This window comes from Cebus imitator, unplaced genomic scaffold, assembly GCF_001604975.1.
Source record: "Cebus imitator isolate Cc_AM_T3 unplaced genomic scaffold, Cebus_imitator-1.0 Scaffold12, whole genome shotgun sequence".
NCBI lineage: Eukaryota > Metazoa > Chordata > Mammalia > Primates > Cebidae > Cebus > Cebus imitator.
The window spans coordinates 2,849,216-2,868,811 of NW_016107327.1; positions in this window are offsets into that span (position 1 = coordinate 2,849,216).

The window sequence follows — 19,596 nt, forward strand, 5'->3', positions numbered from 1 at the left end:
TTTCTCCTTCATTTCAACCCTGGTGAATCTGACGATTATATGCCTTGGGGTTGCTCTTCTTGAGGAATATCTTTGTGGCGTTCTCTGTATTTCCTGGACTTGAATATTGGCCTGCCTTGCTAGGTTGGGGAAGTTTTCCTGGATAATATCCTGAAGAGTATTTTCCAGCTTGGATTCATTCTCTTCCTCACATTCAGGTACACCTATCAGATGTAGATTAGGTCTTTACACATAGTCGTACATTTCTTGGAGGCTTTGTTCATTCCTTTTTACCCTTTTTTCTCTATTCTTGCCTTCTAGTTTTATTTCATTGAGTTGATCTTTGACCTCTGATATCCTTTCTTCTGCTTGGTCAATTCGGCTGCTGAAACTTGTTCATGCTTCGTGAAGTTCTCATGTTGTGTTTTTCAGCTCCATCAATTCACTTATATTCCTCTCTATGTTGTCCAATCTCGTTAGCATCTTGTCAAATCTTTTTTCAAGGTTCTTAGTTTCTTTGCATTGGGTTAGAACATGATCTTTTAGCTCACTGTAGTTTCTTATTACCCACCTTCTGAAGTCTGATTCTGTCATTTCGTCACACTCCTCCATCCAGCCTTGTTCCCTTGCTGGTGAGGGGTTGTGATCCCTTTTAGGAGGAGAGGTGTTCTGGTTTCAGGTGTTTTCATCCTTTTTGCGCTGGTTTCTTCCCATCTTTGTGGGTTTATCCACCTGTTGTCTTTGTAGTTACTGACTTTCAGATTGGGTCTCTGAGTGAACTTTCAGTTTGTGGATGCTAAAGTTACTTCTTTTTCTTAGCTTTCCTTCTAACAGTCTGGCCCCTCTGCTGTAGGACTGCTAAGGTCCACTCCAGGCCCTGCTTGCTGGGGGATCACCTGCAGCAGCTGCAGAACAGTAAGGGTTGCTACCAGTTTCCTCTTCTGCTATCTTTGTCCCAGTAGGATGCCTGCCAAATGTCAGTCTGTTCTCTCCTTTATGAGGTGACTCTTTGGATATACCGGGGTCAGGGAGCTGCTTGAGGAGACAGTCTCCTTTATTGGAGCTCAAGTCCTGAGCTGTGAGCTCCCTTGTTTATTCAGGGTTGCTGGACAGGTACGTTTAAGTCTGCTGCAGCAGACTTCATAAACTCCCTTTTTTTTTTTTCCCCAGGTGCTCTGTCCCAGGGAGTTAGGGCTTTATTTATGAGTTTCCATTGTGCTGCTGCCTTTTTTTTTTCCTTTCTGGGCTGTCCTGCCCAGCAAGGAGTCAGCCTAGTCACTGTCTGCCTGTAGAGGCTTTGCTGAGCTGTTGTGGGCTCCACCCAGCTGCCGTGTGATCTTCCCTGCAGTCCTGTTTATATGGGTGTAGTTAGAACTGCCTTGGCAATGGTGGCCGGCCTGTGTTATGGTGGACTCTCTCTGTAATGGCAGGTTGTCTCAGCAACAGCAGGCTGCCTCAGCAATGGTCAGACTGCCTCCGTAGCGGTGGAGTGTCTCAGTAATGGCGGACGCCCCTCCCCCATAGAGCCAGACTGTCCTGGGTTCAGCTGTGCTTGCTGTGAAACTCTCAACCCACAGCGTTTTCAATTACTGGTTTGTGTGTATGTGTGGTGGGGGGGGGGCATGGGACCGGCCAAGCCTGACCACCTGGCTCCCTGACTCAGCGTCTTTTTTTTTTGTTGTTGTTGAATGGTCAACTGTTTCCCAGTGTTCCAGTCGCCTGTTGAAAAGGCGCCAGGATCTCCCGTGCTGCGACTCACTGAGCCGGCTGAAACAGCGGCGCTGAGATTCCCGGCGGTTTTTTTTGTCTAGGAATCTCCTGGCCTGGCTCACTATTTCAGATGAATGAGTGACTCTGCCACCTCAGGGCTCCAATCGCCAGCTAAGAGGGCACCCGGACCAGTGTCTTTTGTATGGAGAACCTCCGCGCCAGGGTGTGGGTAAAGCAGCCAGCCCGGCCGAAACAGCTGCGCTGGCGACCCATGGGGCTCCTCCGCCTGGGAATCTCCTGATCTGTGGGCAATAAAAATCTGTCTGGAAACACGGTGTCCACTCACCCTCTGCACTTTCACTGGGAGATGCAATCCTGAGCTGTTCCTAGTCGGCCATCTTCCCCCACGTTAAATCGTTAAACAAGTTCCTTGTAGTCAATTCTTCCCAGAGCTTCCAATACATTAATTTGCAAAGGGAGTCTCCAAGGTAATATTTCCTCTTCATATTTTAAGAAGCACCTCTTAAGACTATTGTTCTATTTGGCAATTTTGAAAAATTGTGTTTTATCATCAACTTAAACTAATTTATATAAAATAGAATCTATCTTGGGAAAATATTGGTGCTAGATGGAAGTGAATTGAGGGTAAGAATTAAATATGTGTATGCCTCAACCTACTCACATACTATATCTACTTTCATTATACAACTTTTGAAATGTTATTCTAATTTCAATTCTGATTAAAAAAATAATTATCTCATTTAATTTCTGCATTATTTTCTTATCATCCTTTTCTCTCATTCATTTTTTCCTGTTGGGAATTTAGAGCTAAAAATGCTCTCTTTGAGAAATTAATATTTTCTTTCCTTATCAAAATTCCCTCGACATCTTTCCCATAAAATAATCATCAGAAAGAGAGAAAACCATGTATCATATCAGGAAGCTCTCAGATCATAGAAACTGGAGAATTATGTAGCCATCCAAAATTTGGATCATAGCAATCTGGTGATAAACTACAGGGCAACACTTTAGATTGCCACAAATTCAATTATTTTAGGCAAGGATGAAATCAGGAGAAGAAAGCTACATGTATTGCTGAGTGAAAGTGTATGTCCTCCAATATTTAGCAAGGACACAGAGTGCACCTGGAGAATACTATGGAACTGAAGCCAACTCATACCTGCTAGGTACCCACTCCTGTATTGAACTAACAAAGACGATTCCAGTGGGCTTAGAAAATAGAAATCGCAGCAGGAAAATAAAACCTTATCTCAGAGTAACTATTATGTGTTCTGGAATGAGACAACCATAATTTCCTAAAGTGTAGACTGAAAGTGAGTTGACAATTTTTGTTAAATGCCAAAGGGACTTTTCATAGCACCTTATAAGTTGGCCAACACCTCTAAGGTGAAGTCACCACAAAAGCAGTGAAAAGAATTTTTTTCCAAGCTTAGACACACAAGTAATGCTGTCAAATCCTATTCTCTCTTTCAAAGGTGAGGAGGGAGAAATAGATGCAAGTACACAGTTCCCTGAAAAACTAATTTCAAATTTCCCCTCTAACTCAGTTTGTGCTTTCATAATACCTAGAATTATAGAAATGTAGGATTGTAATAGTGACTTTATATTAGGCAAAACAAATAGTCACTTGTTAATTCCTACCTTCTTTGACTTTTCATAGCATTTGGTATTGCTAAATTTCTCCCCACTTGGTGTAATATCTTCCTCTATAAACTTCCCCAAACTTTATTTTTCCCCTCCTTCTCTCTCTAACATTTTTCTTTTGTTTTCTTGTTTGCTCCTCAGATGCAGAGAGTTTAGTTAATTATGTTCCTCATTATCCACATATTTCACATTTATTTTATTTTGGAGGATATCTCTATTATGCATGTACTCATACTCACATGTAGGTTAACAGTCATTTATTGTTTCATATAGTTTTATCCATATTTCCCATTCTTGTTCTCCTTAGTTCCCACAGGCATATGTTCTAATGTCTTTGATATGTTTCACTGAATTTCTATATATCCCTTTAAATTACGTATTTTTATTCATGTTTTTTATTTAATTGATATTGCATTAGAGATCAGCCAATTGACTTATTTTCTCTGTATTTCCCACTAGGTATTTAAGATCCACAAATGTTGCTTTTGTACATTTAATTAGTTCCTTTTAACTACCAAATGGGATTCCAGAGAATACCTGTCAGTTTTTGTGAGGTTTTGCTATAATAACAAACATTACCTGGAGTCTGGTGACTTACAAAAATAAAGGTTTAGGTCATGTGTGGCTTATGCCTATAGTGCCAGCATTTCATGAGGCCAGGGCAGGTGGATCAGTAGAGTCCTGGAGCTTGAGACAAGGCTGGGCAACATTGCCGAATCCTATCTCTACAAAAAATATAAAACCTTGCCAGGTGTGGTGGTGTGTGCCTGTATCCCAGCTACTCAGGAGGCTGAGATGGGGGGATTGCTTGGTTCTAGGAGATCAAGGCTACAGTGAGCCATGATCATGCTACTGCACTCCAGCCTGGTTAACACAGTGAGATGCTATCTCAATAAATAAACAAAAGTTTATTTCTTACTTGCATCACATGTTGTCTATGCCTCTGCTCTGTCTTGTCTTCACCTTGGGATCTAAGTTTAAGAAAGAGTTCCCATCTAGGATATAGTCATTCTTGTGACAAAAGAAAAACACACTGAGAGGAATTATGCTGTATTTCTTACAGATTCTGCTTAGAAAGGGTACATGTCATTTCTACTCATATTTCAAAGCCCACGGTAAATCACATTTCCATGTGTGAAAAGAAGGGGGTAGAAAATAAAATCCTCTCACAGTATGGGCTTAATATGGAGCATTTTATAAGGAATATTTTGACTATTGTGGGACGATAAAGCATCTACCTACCACACAGGCTATGGGCTTACTACACTTTTATTCATTTCCCCATACATAAGTCTTTAGTTTATCTCTAACTCTCCACTTTCACAGATGACAATTTGGTAAATATCCCCTACTTCCTCCATAAATATCATGTGAGCATTTCTCTGGAAAATAAACTCAGAAATGGAATTACTGAGTTACTGATTAAATACATGATGGAACTAAATAGAAACTGATTGCTTCAGGAGGAGACAACAAAGGCCCTACTTCACTGTCAACACATAAAAGCACCCAGTTTCCTATATGACAATCTTCAGTAGTCATCATCCAACTTTCTAATTTTTGAAAATCTGATGAATTAAGAATAGTAATTTATTGTTATGATGTGTATTTTTCCTATTACCAGTGATTTTAAATGCCTATTAATAATAAAGTTTTTTGCTTCTTACATCTTAAATGTCCTTTAGCTCATTCTCCACACCCAAGTGTCTCTTTAAGTAATTTTGTTGTTTTCCCAGATTTTATCCTTGACATGTTTTATTTCAACTGCTGCATGATCTCTGTAGAAGTTCTCATTGAACTCCTATATCTTCAACAACCAAGTATATACAAATAGATCTCATGTTTATCTCATTCTTGCACTCCTGTTTCAATCACCTTATACATACTGTGTTGAATACTAATAGGTCACTCTAATACTATACATATACATGTACCTGTATGTGTGTATATATATATATATATATACACACATATATATATATATATATATATATATACACATATATATGTATATGTATAACCTCTGGTAGCTCTCTGGGATGATTTTCCCTTCAGCAGTGGCAGTAAAGTTATTTCATAAAACCTATTGCTGATCATAAAACTACATTGCATTAATAATACTAATCGTTGTTCACTTTAGTCAGGAAAAATATCAAGCTCCTTGGCATAATGGATATAAACTGTGTGACCTAGGGTCACCTCTCTTAGGAGTTTCTTCTCTGGGCATTACCTAATGCATATTCCACAACCCAGAAATATGGATTACGTGATATAACCTAAATCGTAAGACAGCATACTATTGTTCACAGGCCAAATCCTGGCAGCCACCAGTAAATAAAACCTTATTACAAAACAACTAAGCCCATTTAATTATGCATTATAATGCAGCCAACAAACATATGGAAAAAAGCTCATCATCACTGGTCATTAGAGAAATGTAAATCAAAACCACAATGTGATTCCATCTCAGGCCAGTTACAATGGCAATTATTAAAAAGTCAGGAAACAATAGATGCTGTGGAGAAATAGGAACACTTTTACACTGTTGGTGGGAGTGTAAATTAGTTCAATCATTGTGGAAGACAGTGGGGCAATTCCTCAAGGATTTAGGACCAGAAATAACATTTGACCCAGCAATCCCATTACTGGGTATATACCCAATGCATTATAAATCATTCTACAATAAAGTAGAATTAACAAATTATACTTTAAAAGTAGAAATTAACAATGTTAACAAAAGTTAGCATTGGGCACAATCTATTCAGATGTTAGACTAAAAACACCTTTAGTTATATATGAGGAAGTCAGTGGCAATCTGACATATTTTTCTCATCTATATTGCAAGGAATAAGCTTTAGGTTACAGAACCTCCGGAAAAATATAGTAGTAACTTCATTGACTCCCAGTCAGGAAAATAGAAGAAAAATTTGAGAGTATTAGTTTGGAGATTTTAGTCCTGAAAGAATTCAAGATGTTATTCAAATTTTAGAAAATAATAGAAAAGCTAAAAAATAATGGTCAAGAGTAGAATCTAACCACAGTTGTAATATGGTTTTTGCCTGAAACATAATTTTTCTCTCCCTAGTCCTCATTTTTCCTAAAGACAAATCATAGTAGGACACATCTTATGGAAAAATACGTTTTAGTTTTGTACTTGGCCTGATTATTTTCATAAAATGCAGCAAGACACATGCAAACATATGTTTACTGGAGCAATACGTATGATAGCAAAGACTTGGAACCAACCCAAATGTCCATCAATGATAGACTGGATAAAGAAAATGTGGCACATATACACCATGGAATACTATGCAGGTTAAAAAAGGATTATTCATGTCCTTTGCAGGGACATGAATGAAGCTGGAAACCATCATTCTCAGCAAACTAACAGAGGAACAGAAAACCAAACAACGCATAAGTGAAAGTTGAAGCTGGAAACCATCATTATCAGCAAACTGACACAAGAACAGAACACCAAACACCACATGTTCTCACTCATAGGCAGGTGTTGAACAATGAGAACACATGGACTCAGGGAGAGGAGCATCACACGCTGGGGGCAGCAGTAATTGAATGAGAGCTTTCTGGATTGGGGACTTCTTTATCTTGTTTGGGGGTGTTGCTTATAGAAGATATACATTTGTCAAAACTCATTGAATGTTTTACTTAAAATCTGTGCCTTTCCTTTTATGTAAATTGTACAGTAATAATTTTAAAACTCATAATTCTATGACGGATGTGTCTAAGCAGGACTTTGTAGAAGATTTGGTATGTAGATTATGATAACATATTTGTGGAGGAAACATGATAAATCAGTTAGAAACCTTAATTAGCAAGTGCTTCAAAAATAACAGTCTGGTAAAATAGGAAAATCAGGTGCTGCTTGTGAAGAAGTTTTTAAAATATATTCTAAACTGAAGTTTGGAAATGATACTGCATAGATGAATGGGCATATCCAAGGCAAGGAAGGGCTCAATGACAGTTGGATTTGGAAAAGTTTAACTTATTATGTAAAAAACTCAAGCAGCAAACAAGTTTGAATAACAGTACTGGAATAGTTGAACAATATGTTAAGGGCCTATATTGAAAGCAGCAATACAAAATAATGGGAAATTAGTGAGAAGATTGTTACAGCATATAAGTAATAATTCTTGGACACAGAGTATTAAGAGGAAAAGAGGAAGAGATGCATACAATGGTGTATGGCAGCAGTGGCAAAATGGTACAAAATTTTGTCAGCCAGAAAGCATCATTTTTTGTACCAGAAGACCTGATTTTTCTTTTTGTAAAAACCTGATCTCTGTCCATGAGTTTTGCTTGAGCTGTGAGAAATTAATTCCCATTGCCTGCTGATCCAAGACTAAGTACGAGTTTAGGAAAGGTTTTCCGCTTGTCGATTTCCCCTGCTATGCTCTGTGAAGGGCCTGTGTCTTGGGCATCATAACCTCACTTAGAGATCTGCATGAGGTGCACAGTTTTTCTGGGGGGTGATGTAGAAAGGTGCAAAGAGTCAATTTATGAAACTTTAATGCTCCTAAATGATCACAGTCAGCCCTATTTGACTTTTATGTACCCAGTGAGAGAGAAAAGGGGATACTGTTCAGGGATACTTTGCATTTAAATGATTTCTTTATTCAAAGAGATTTGCAAATGTTATATCATTAAACAAGGTTCCCTTTGAGAAACATTAGAAGTAAATACAAAACTGTAATGCCTATTTCACAGTGGGACATTATTATGCCGTTCAGGAAAACAGGCCTAAAAATGGTATTCATGAACAGTGCACACCAATCAATATGTAAAAATAATAACACCTTACATAGTTTTAGCGCTTCCTTCCTCACTAACTCTAGAAATGTCTAATAAATGCCTGATCTCTTTGAAACTACTTCCTTTCTTTTCTATGTGGGGCCAATAATAGCCTTCCTTTGTATCTGGTAAGTTGTTATGCACATCAAATTAGGTAATGCATACAGAAGGAAACAGGAAAAAATGGTACAAATGTAAGAATGAAGGAAGGAAGGACCATTTCATGTTTGTCTTCCTTGTTAGCGTGTGCCTTACTGGCATAGCACCTTGCTCAGTGTCAGCCTTTAATACGTGTTGTATTATTGTTTTGGGGTAATGAAGTATCAGAAATTTCAAGGCACGTAGTATTGACTTTTAACTTTAAAGCCTGTAATTTTTAATATTTAAAGACATATTATGGTCATTCACTTTGTTTTAAAATAAGGATGCTGTGTACCAGTGCGTTTATCTAGATTGCTAAATGATGTATGGACAGTTAATGACAGGTTTGGAATTAGATTCTAGATGCTTCTAGGACTTTGCCTGTAGTACTTTTTAAACCCTGGTTATAAGGAATTTTAGTTTAGCTTAAGGTGAGTCACTCAAATACATGAACCGTGTGAAGGAATTTTAAGAATAAAGGAGTATCAGCTCAGAGTAGTTAAAAACTAAGCCTCAGCAATGAAATGATGTAATAAAATATTATTGTTTTGAAGGAAAAATATTATACATACAATCTATATGGCAAAATAAATACTTTTTAAAGCAGAAAAAAGTAATTTTAGTTACAGAAGTCCAGGAAGGGCTGGTTAAAAGTTTAAAGATCATAGCTTGTTGAAGAGAGTAACATTATTAAATAATTTTTTTTGTTAGATGCAACTAATTTGGAATTTTGAAAATATGGACAAATACAGCTTAATAAATCTATCTTTTTAAAATAGGAACATTAAAGATGAACTCAGGCTCTCAAGGCAGGGGCACCATATTTACAGGATATCCATTTAGAGATGCCATTGTTTATAAAAGTCCTAAAAGATCTAATTTGCATGATGATCTTATGTTCCTTGCTAATCTCCTTTGCTTATGAAGGTAACATTTTGCTAGGGCACTGTAAGGTAAACACTTATAACTCCAAGTCATAAAAGTATATTCATTCTTAAAAGCCTGTAATTCAAATTTTTAGCATTTTAAAACTAGCCAACTCTGTTTACAAATTAGTCAGCATCAGTCACTCAGCTAGCTGAGCAAAGACAAAAGAAGGTGAAGGAGAAGTCAAGATTAGCACATTTGAAAGGCAAAATATTGTTCTTCATCAAATTCATTTAGAACTCTGAGTGTGGGTCAGGAAGGGGGAAGGGAAGAAGACTTGCCAGCAATGACAATTAGAGATGTCTAAAGCATAATTGAGAAATTGTTAATTTGACTTTGAAATTCTTGATGAAAAGGCACTATAGGAAACATAATTATTAGCATACTGTTTAATGTTTTAATTGGATGCATTTTGCTGTGCTGTGCCAAAATGATTTTTGAAGTTGATTGCATTCTTGCCACCCTTCCTATTCTTTAAAGCTCAGTCAACCTTAGTAAGAGAGAAAAAGGAGGTGGGTTACATAAAAGAAGGGAAAAGCTAATGATTTAAGAATGTGCGGCTTTCTCTCATACGAAATATCACTCTTAAGTTTCTCATTTGGGGGTAACATTTCTTCTTTTATAGAGAGAAAAATATTGCATTAAGCAGCAAATCATTATGGTCTTGGGTATTTAGAGAAATTCTGTTTGTTGTGTTAAATTATCCTGGCATCTGTACAATACTCTACTGGCTTTGATTATAAAGGCCTTTAATCATTGATAGCAGTTATTTGTTAAGTGTGGCTTTCATTGTGTTCATATAAGCCAAATTGTTGGTTATTTATTAAAAAGCAGAATAGCGAAAATATCAATAAAATATCTCAATTTATTTCATCAGACTTTAAAGAAATGAGTATAGAAAATACAGAATATTTCTTGAAAAAAATAAAATCTTATACGTATATTATTTTACCATGCTGAATATTTTAATACATAAAATCAAAATAAATTCAATAAACACCACTTTTCTCATTCAGTCATGAAGATTATCTTTTACAAAGCACTGGGGAAAAAATGTAGTCTCAATTCATGCAAAGGTTCTTTGATCTTCATGTAAATAAATAGGCTGCCTTCCTCTCATAAGATTCTCTCTTGAATATGATTTCTTTCATCAAGTAGTTTGTCTCATCTTTGTGAACATCAAGGTAGTTTGCTTCAGAACTTCAAACAGACATTTCCTACACATTTACAGGAAATATATTAAACACTATAAATGGCAAAACTTCCTCTCGTCTTTGCAGGAAGACAGAGAAGGAGATATTTTCTGTTGCACCCCAACTGGTAAGAGGCACGTCCTATGTTGTAGTCATAATATTCTAGACAAACACCAAGAATTCCTTTCTCTTAAAGGAAAGAAAGGAAACCTGTATCCTGAGAAAACAAGCTAGCTTGACAGAACCTGGGAAGAAAATCAACAACAGATGACTGAAGAGAAGACCACAGACTCTAAAGATGCCGAAGAGTTTTAAGACTGCATGTTTATTACAATCAGAAAGAAAGTTTACAATAGAAAATCCAATGCAATAAACCCAAATGTCAGATACAGTATTGGTTTAGGGTAAGAGGACCGACGAGGATTTAATCTGTTTCTTACTTTTCCAAGCCAGCTCTAATTTTCCTGAATTCTTTAGCTCCCAGTTTGCTCAGCAACTTTATGATTCTTGGTGCTATATGAAATGCATTTTTTTTCTGGTCTTTGCAAGTTGACCAATTTCTTGCTGAATGAACCAGTCAGCCAGCTGTGAAGCCTATTTTTCCAGCTTCAGCAGACAGGACATCTTTTTTAATTTTTAATCAGAAATTGAAGAATTTTTAAAATTGACTCTAAACAGGGATCTAGGGCAATGATATTTTCAAGTCTTGATGTTTAGATTGTAAGGCAATAATCTGGTTGAGAAAAGATTTTCCAGTATTTCTTTTTGACCATAGCAGGATATGAGTAACAAACACTAAATTTTATGAAAAAATATATTTTTATTCTGAGTCCATCATAATCATGACTATTGATAATATCTTCCTTTTGCTCAGCACTCATGCTTTTCCAAATGATTCAATGCCAAAGTCATTCAATGGTCAGCTACCTGCTATAAACAAGGCTCAACAGGAAGAAAAAGATGCCCAAGATTCTGTTCCCGACCTCTAGACAATCATACTCTTATTGAATAGTTATGTATTTGTCTGAAAATGCAACCAAGGGAGAGTCTACCTTCATTATGAAGGTTTATTTTTAAAAATGTTTTTTATAGATTATTAAAGAAGAGGATACTTTTCTAGGTTTTTTTTGAACTGATACTCCTTTATAGAGGAGACTGCTTTTGACATAAGTTTGAATGATAAGTAGAATTTGTCTGCATAGGTAGATCTTGGATACATAAGCAATGTAAACAATTTATGTAGAAAAATGAGTATCTACATTGCATGCAAATATGTGTGACAATCAAACCATTGATCTCATGGGCACACACATTGAGAAGAAGTATCTTCACGTATATTTTCTATCATTAGAAAACCAGAGCAGCATCCTGGTTAAGGGGTCAGATCTGGCATCAGAGACCCAAGTTTCATTCTCTGCTCATCATTAATAGTAGCATATTCTAGGGCTAGTTACTTAGCTTGGTAAGCATCCATTTCCATAGATATAAAATAGTGGGTATAATAAGACTTGGTTATTACTCAAAAACAGATTAAATAAAGCAGTAAAAGGTTTTTCATGACTCCCGAATATAATACAATGTTAGTAATTGCTATCCAAAAATTACTATGATCGAATATTCACTGTATCATTTTTTAAAACATGTAAGCTCTAAGTTGTGTATGTCAATATAATTACTTGGTACCATATGACCTAGAACTGATATCTTCAGGCTTTCATCTATAAATATTTCCATGATAATAATTCGCTACTATGTGATTCTATATTGTTCATCTTCTTAAATTATAAGTAGTTCTGATACCTCCAGGTTTTTATTCAAATTAATTTCTGAACCTAGACTACTCTCCTCTTTAAAAGATTGTAAATTTCCTCTCTTAAGCAGAAAGATTGTATCCAGAAAAAGCATTCATACTTCCACTATAAGGAAGAGTGTTTGTGGTTTTATTTTTATTTTACTTTAGGTTTTGGAGTACATGTGCAGGTCATGCAGGGTTTTGCATAGGTGCATACTATGTCCAGCATTTCTCCCCATGTTAGCCCTCCCCACCCTTCCCACCCCCAACTGTCCCTCCCCTAACACCCCCACCAACTGCCCCAGTGTGTGATGCTCCTCTCCCTGAGTCCACGTGTTCTCACTGTTCAACAGCTGCCTGCGAGTGAGAACATGTGGTGTTTGGTTTTCTGTTCTTGTGTCAGTTTGCTGAGAATGATGGTTTCCAGATTCATCCAAGTCCCTACAAAGTACACAAACCCATCATTTTTTATGGCTGCATAGTATTCCATGGTGTATATGTGCCACATTTTCTTGTGCTTTCTTTTAAAACTCTGAAACTCAGAAAGTGGGAAGACCCCAACAGAGAATCTGACAATAGGTTCTGAATTCTCTTTACATTTATCTCAGACTGATATCTGTTCATTTTCTGCATATTCTGGAAGGCATTCACCTATTCATGCATCCTCTCATTTATTGATTGATTTATTTATAATAAATCAAAACTAAGTATCTTTTATCTACAGAAGACTCTCACAGATCACTGTGAGAGACATAAGTAAGCAGTTATTTACAAACAGACACAGCAGATGTTATTTGCTAGAAATCAAGGTGCATTGGAGACATGATCAAATAATGAATAAAGTAAAAATGTATTGTGATGATACATTCATTGTATTATATATGTGGAAATGTATCTGTAAACTGAAGATGTTTTATCTCATGTAAACCTTAATTTTAACCTCCCTCAGTTGAGGAAATAAAAAAATATAATTACTTATGGTTCTATAGTCAAATTGCCACTTATTTATTTTCTTTCTTCCTTTCACTTCTTTCCTCTCAAATTCTATGTCACTAAATTCTACATATTTTCTAATCATTGCTATCACAAACCTCTGCCATACCAAAGCAATTTCAATCCTTGAAATTACTTTACCATATAAAGAAGCTTTTCCTCTCCTCAAAAATTGCAACGTGTCTAGTAAATATACACTTTACTCCTGAAATGCAATATTTTTCTCTTTTTGATGTCACCAACCTTTAATGACATATCATTTTCTTCCAACACAGTGAATGACATGGAACTATTCTATCTTCACAATTATAACCTAGAATGCCTTCTTTCATGCCGTAATTTTTTATGTATTCCTTTACTAATCCCTCATGTGTACAAATGTGGTTTGATCCTTGATCAAGACCTCCAACTAACCATGCTCATTTGCTGTATCTATCACATTGATTTTCCTTATACTTACATCCCAAATCAATTTTGGTTACAAAACCAGACTTTCTGTGTATCCTGTTCTTATGAACAGTTTTCTCAACTATTTGGCTTAACAAATGTCACTGAGCAGTGAGGGTTCATCTTGGGAAATTAGGTATTCGTGACTAGGCATTTGAGTCACATAGTTCTATAAGACCAAGAATTCTGTAGCTATAACCATATGCAAATTTATGATGCCAGACTTTAGCTTTTAACTAAATTCTCTTTGAGACTTGAATTTAAGCTGGAAAATCAAATAAATTGACAAATTGCAATTGCTCTACACAATAAATGTCTCTTTCTCACTCATGTAGCAGTCAAATGCAGATACTGATGTTTGGCAAGCAGCTTTCCTCCATGTAGTGTTTCAAGGATGCAGGATTTTTTTTATATTGTAATGTACTACTCTCTAGTGTCACAAATTTCTCTACTTTCAGCAGACAAAAAAGTAGAGCTGGTTTGGAAAGAGATGCCCTTACCTAACCACCTTGATTTGGGAGTGATATGCATTACTTTCACTCAGGTTCCACTGGTGAGAGCTAATTACATGGCAGAGAAATGCAGTCCCTGGTTAGGCAGTTTTCTCCTTACAACTACCAGGGGGAGTACAGTTTTTTTTATGTTATCCAGCTGATTCTGCCACATAAATTATTTCTTCCAGAAAGTCATAATGGAATTTACAGGTTATCAACAATAACCTCCAATATTAAGTGGTAACACACTTAGTTTAAGAGCTGTGAATGTATTGTGGGGAAATTTTGGCTGCTAGTTTCATTTTGTTAATTTATATTTTTTTGAGCATCAAAAATGTTCATTTATCTATTTACTGTTTTATTCATTAACTATTTCTTGGAATTTACTATATTCATGTAATTCTGATATACATGAGCACTGCTGATTACAACACAGAAAGACCATTGCCTTTACAAGGTTATATTCTAGCAGGTAAAGATGAATAGTAAATAGTAGACATAATTAAAAGCAAATTATTTTGAATATTAAGGTGTGTTAAATTCTATAGAAAGTGGTTAGGAAAAGGGTAATGGGAATGAGGGGTATATGAAGTGCTTATTATAATTTGAAAGTATTCACCACTGAAAGCCTCACAGAAAGGGTAACATTTAAGCAAAGCTGGGAGATGACGTTTCAGCTACACAGATACCTTACTAAAGAGAATTCTAGGCAGAGAGAGAACAACTGGGGTGGGGTCTTAAAGTAGAAGTTTGCTACCATGCTCAAGTAGCAGTGAGGACCCCAGATGGCTTGAATGCCATGAGCAAAGAAAAGAGGGGTGGACTGCCCATATATATTTATCACAGCACAATTCACAGTTGCAAAGATATGAAAGCATCTAAGCGCCCATCGAGCAATGAGTGGACAAATAAAATAGCATATATATACTATGGAATGTTATTCAACTGTAAAAAAGGATGAAACTATGCATTTTGCAGCAACTTTGATGGAACTGTAGGCCATTATTCTAAGCAACTCAGGAATGAAACACCAGATACTCTATGTTCTCACATAATTGGGAGCTAAGCTATGGGTATGCGAAGGAATACAGAATGGTATAATGGGCGTTAGAGACTCAGACGGGGAGGGTGGAAGGGTGAGGGGGTAAAAAAACTACATATTGGGTACAGCGTACGTTCCTTGGGAGATGGGTGCAGTAAAATCCCAGACTTAGCACCATACAATTCATCCATGTAACCAAAAAACATTTGCAAACCTAAAGCTATGGAAATCAAAATAAATACATGAATAAAAATTTTAAAAAAGAAGTAAGAGGTGGGTTATGGTTAGGAAAATGAAAAGGCGTCAGATCACATAAAGCTTTGTTGGCATCATTGGTGCTTTAATTCTCAGGGCAATGGGAAAACTTTGCAGAGTTTAAAGTACAGAGTTCAATAATTCTTAATATTGGGAAGGATCACTCTGGCTTTTATGTTGAGACAGACTGCAGGGGTCCAAAGGTGAAGGCTGAGAAGCTGAGTCCAGTTAGGAGATTATTTCAGCTGAGAGTTGATAGTGACGTGGAAGAGAATGTTATTCCTCTTCATGTGAATGGAAATTGTGTTCAGTATGTCCTTTGTCTTCCAACATTCTTACCTTCAATTGGTATTAATACCTTGAGAAAATTTTGATACCCTACATGTTAAATTCTTGACCTCCACTTCAAGATTTCTGTAAGAAAGAACCTATATTATTCTGAAAACTATGGTGGGTCACTGGCCATCTAGCAGAGCTGGGAGGATCTCCTATGAAGAGATGGAAATTAATATTTCTGCTGTACTTGAGCAAGAACTTCGTAAAGTAGTAAAGATGTGAACTTTAAGAGAGACATTGTCTTCCTCTCCTCCATGTTCAATTTCAAGTGACTCATTTTCACAGAAAGTGTTTAAGAAAACACATAAGATACAAAGAAAGAAAATTGCCTATTCTCTGGACCAGGACATATTACCATTAATACCAATGTTGATAAATTTGCTTTACATTTTTTTCTGTAAATACCTCTCAATACTTATAAAATTTTTATAAAATGATACAAATAATTTTAATTTCCATTATTTCACTTAATAGTATATTGTGGATATAATACCATTTTCAATGCAAATTCTTAAAAAAATTTAGCTTATAAAATTTATCATTTGCCTATATTATAACTTATTTAACCATCCCACTGGATGTTAAAAATTAAACCTATATATATATTTTTTGAGATGGGGTCTCACTCTTGTCGCCCAGGATGGAGTGCAGTGGCACCATCTCAGCACACTGCAACGTCCACCTCCTGTGTTCAAGCATTCTCCTGCCTCAGCCTTCTGAGAAGTTGTGATTACAGACATCCACCACTACACCATTTTTATATTTTTAGTAGAGACAGGGTTTCATTATGTTAGCCAGGCTGGTCTCAAACTCCTGACCTCAGATGATCCACCTGCCTCCCAAAGTGCTGAGATTATAGGTGTGAGCCACCACGCCCAGCCAAGGCTGTAATTTTATAAACATAAATATAGTTTAAATGACTACATTTTCAAAAATCTACATATTTTCTTGGAACTAATATTGAATGATTGGACAAAGGGTACAAGCCACTCATTAATTAGGCAATTGTGTATTGCAGAAAACAGTTGTACAGTTGTAATTTGCATAGAATCCAGTCTGCATAATTCTTGGGCATCTTGCACTTGGAAATTCAGGTGTTTAGGCAAGGACTTGTTTCTTATCATGAACCATACTGTTGAGTTACACTGATGATCCTACAGACTATAGAGTTATAAAGAAAGACTACTGTCTATTATCTGACCTAACAGTTTTCACCATTAATACCAATATTGAAGAATTTGCTTTACTTTTCTCTATAATTAATCTCTCAATATTTAAAGACTTTCAGCAGTTATAAAGTTTTGTATAAGAAACCTGATTGTGTTCCTGTTTATACCCACCCACTCAACCCTGTAACCTGTACATGGCACAGATTATAATTTTGGAAATAATGACAGCCCTAATTTCCAAATGGCCATGCAGGTGCCTGGGCATTTTAATTGAAATAGTGGTACTCTTATTCCAATAACTACTTTCTTATAACCCAGCCCCACTCTGGATTTCTCCCTTTTTTTAAATTTCAATTTCTTTTTTTTTTCTTCTGTGTTTATATAGCTATACAATTTGTTTATACTACCATGTATTTGTTATTATGAGTATTAATGTCAAAAACATTATTTGAGAGAAATTAATTAGATCAATTAATTACCATTCAATATGGTATGCTCCTATGCTCCTATAAGATAATCTTATCGGCCATTGGGTTTCTCTGAGTTCAAGGCACTGATCTCTATGGTATGGTAGTATGCCACAGTCACAGAACTTCAATCTGAGTGGTTTAGACTCACTTTTAACCATTCTTCTTAGATGTAAGCTGAGGGCATGGCCAATACTTGGGAGTTCTATAAACTCTTATTTATTTTAAATATTTTAATCTCTTTTGACATATTCGCCTCTGAAATATTGTGCTGGTTCTTCCTGTTACATCTCATTTTGTACTATCGCTTCTTATGGGTTACAAATTTCCTTAGAATCATGTGTAAGACATCTACTTCAGTTTGAAATTAATTATTTGATATTGGAGGTTTATATATTATGAATCACATTAACCTTGTTTCACAATTACTTATTCTGAAGACTATTCTCCACGGTCTTCTTGATTACACATAGGAGGCTTAGCTTTAGCAGCTAGGTTACATTCTTCATGAGATGACTGAGGATCACATTTATAATTCTCTCCTATTAACTTCTTCAGCTCAATGTTCTCTAACTTCATTTCCAGTGTTCCTCCTTCACTAACATGAGAATAGTCGCTTCTCCAGTGCGAAGTCTTCCTGTGAACTTTGTCTTCAGCCATCCATTCCTCTTTTGGGTCCGTCTTATTTCTGTGGTTAACATCATTTCTTTTTCCATGAATTGCTCTCTACCTTTTATATATATGTAAAAGTTCTTATCTACTATAAACATGGGCAACCAGATTCAGCTGTCTTCTGTGGCTGGTACCTTTCTATTGTTGCTAGATTTTTTTTTACCCCTGAAGCATTGTACCTTTGTTGATAGTGAAAAAAAAAAAAAAAGAAAAGAAAAAAGGAAAGAAGAAAAGAAAAAAAGAACATTTGCTACTATATAATACATTTAACTTCTCTTTTCTTCAAAATACCTAGTCTGAAAGTCATCCGGCACTCATAGTACAGGTTATTAAATAGCTCACTTAGGTCACCATTGTAAATAGTAGCTATTTGTGCCTTGTTTCCCTCATGTTAAAGGTAGACGAAGGGAATCATTATTTTAAAAGAACATGCCACTGGTTTCTACTCCCCGATGTGCTATAGTTGATTATCATGACAGGAGACTGATGCTGGCAGCACTGTTTCTGTCTTTTCATCTCAATTATTTTTGAACAACAAAGAAGGCAAAATGTTCTGCTGAACAGTTTTGATTATGGCAAAGAAATTAAGGGTGATATGTTATCATTATTATTACTGTGAGCAATAATAAATGCTATCACGAAATCTGCATTGCTAATAATACCCTTTTCTTCAATAGCATTTTTCTAATGTGTTTGAAACTCCTTATAAACTTCAACTGAGTCAACATCACACTATCGTATAAAAAAAACTTTCATTAAGTAAAATTACTTCACTAAGTCTTAATCTTTAATATTCCATTCTCTGAACTCACACACTTATAATTCTAGTTAATCTCTTAGTCTCATTGCACTGATTCAGAGACTTCTCATCACTGGATCATGCCTTTTTTTCCCCCAAGTTTTGGCTTTATGCTTTGTATTGATCTGAAAATTTTAGTGAATATTTTAATTATTTGCTTTTAGGCACCCAAATTTTCCATTCTAGTTCAAACACTATACTTACAAATTTATATTCACAGTGAATGATCCTATTCATTTCTAGACTCTGTGGATAGATTTAGGCTTAGGTTTGAGGTTTAGGCAGGGGAGTGCTCTAGTTATCTAATCCTGGAAAACAAGCTATCCAAAACGTATGGTATTAAACAAACATGTACTATGCTTCGGACTCTGAGTGTCGAAGTCTGAACAGGGCAAAGCTAAAATGATGTGTCTCTACTCTACAGTGTCCGTATCCTCACTTGGCTCATCTGGAAGATTCCACAGTTGGTAATTATCATCATTTGAAGGCTTATTTGCTCCCATATTCAATGATAAAAGAAAGAAACAAAAATGTATTTAGTTTTTACCATGTGATACGGTTTGGCTATGCCTCCACACAAAATCTCATCTTGAACTGTAATCCCCATAAAGCTCATAATCCCCACATTTCAAGGGAGAGACCAGGTGGAGGTAATTGAATCATGGGAACAGTTCCCCCAACCCTATTCTTGCGATAGTGAGTTCTC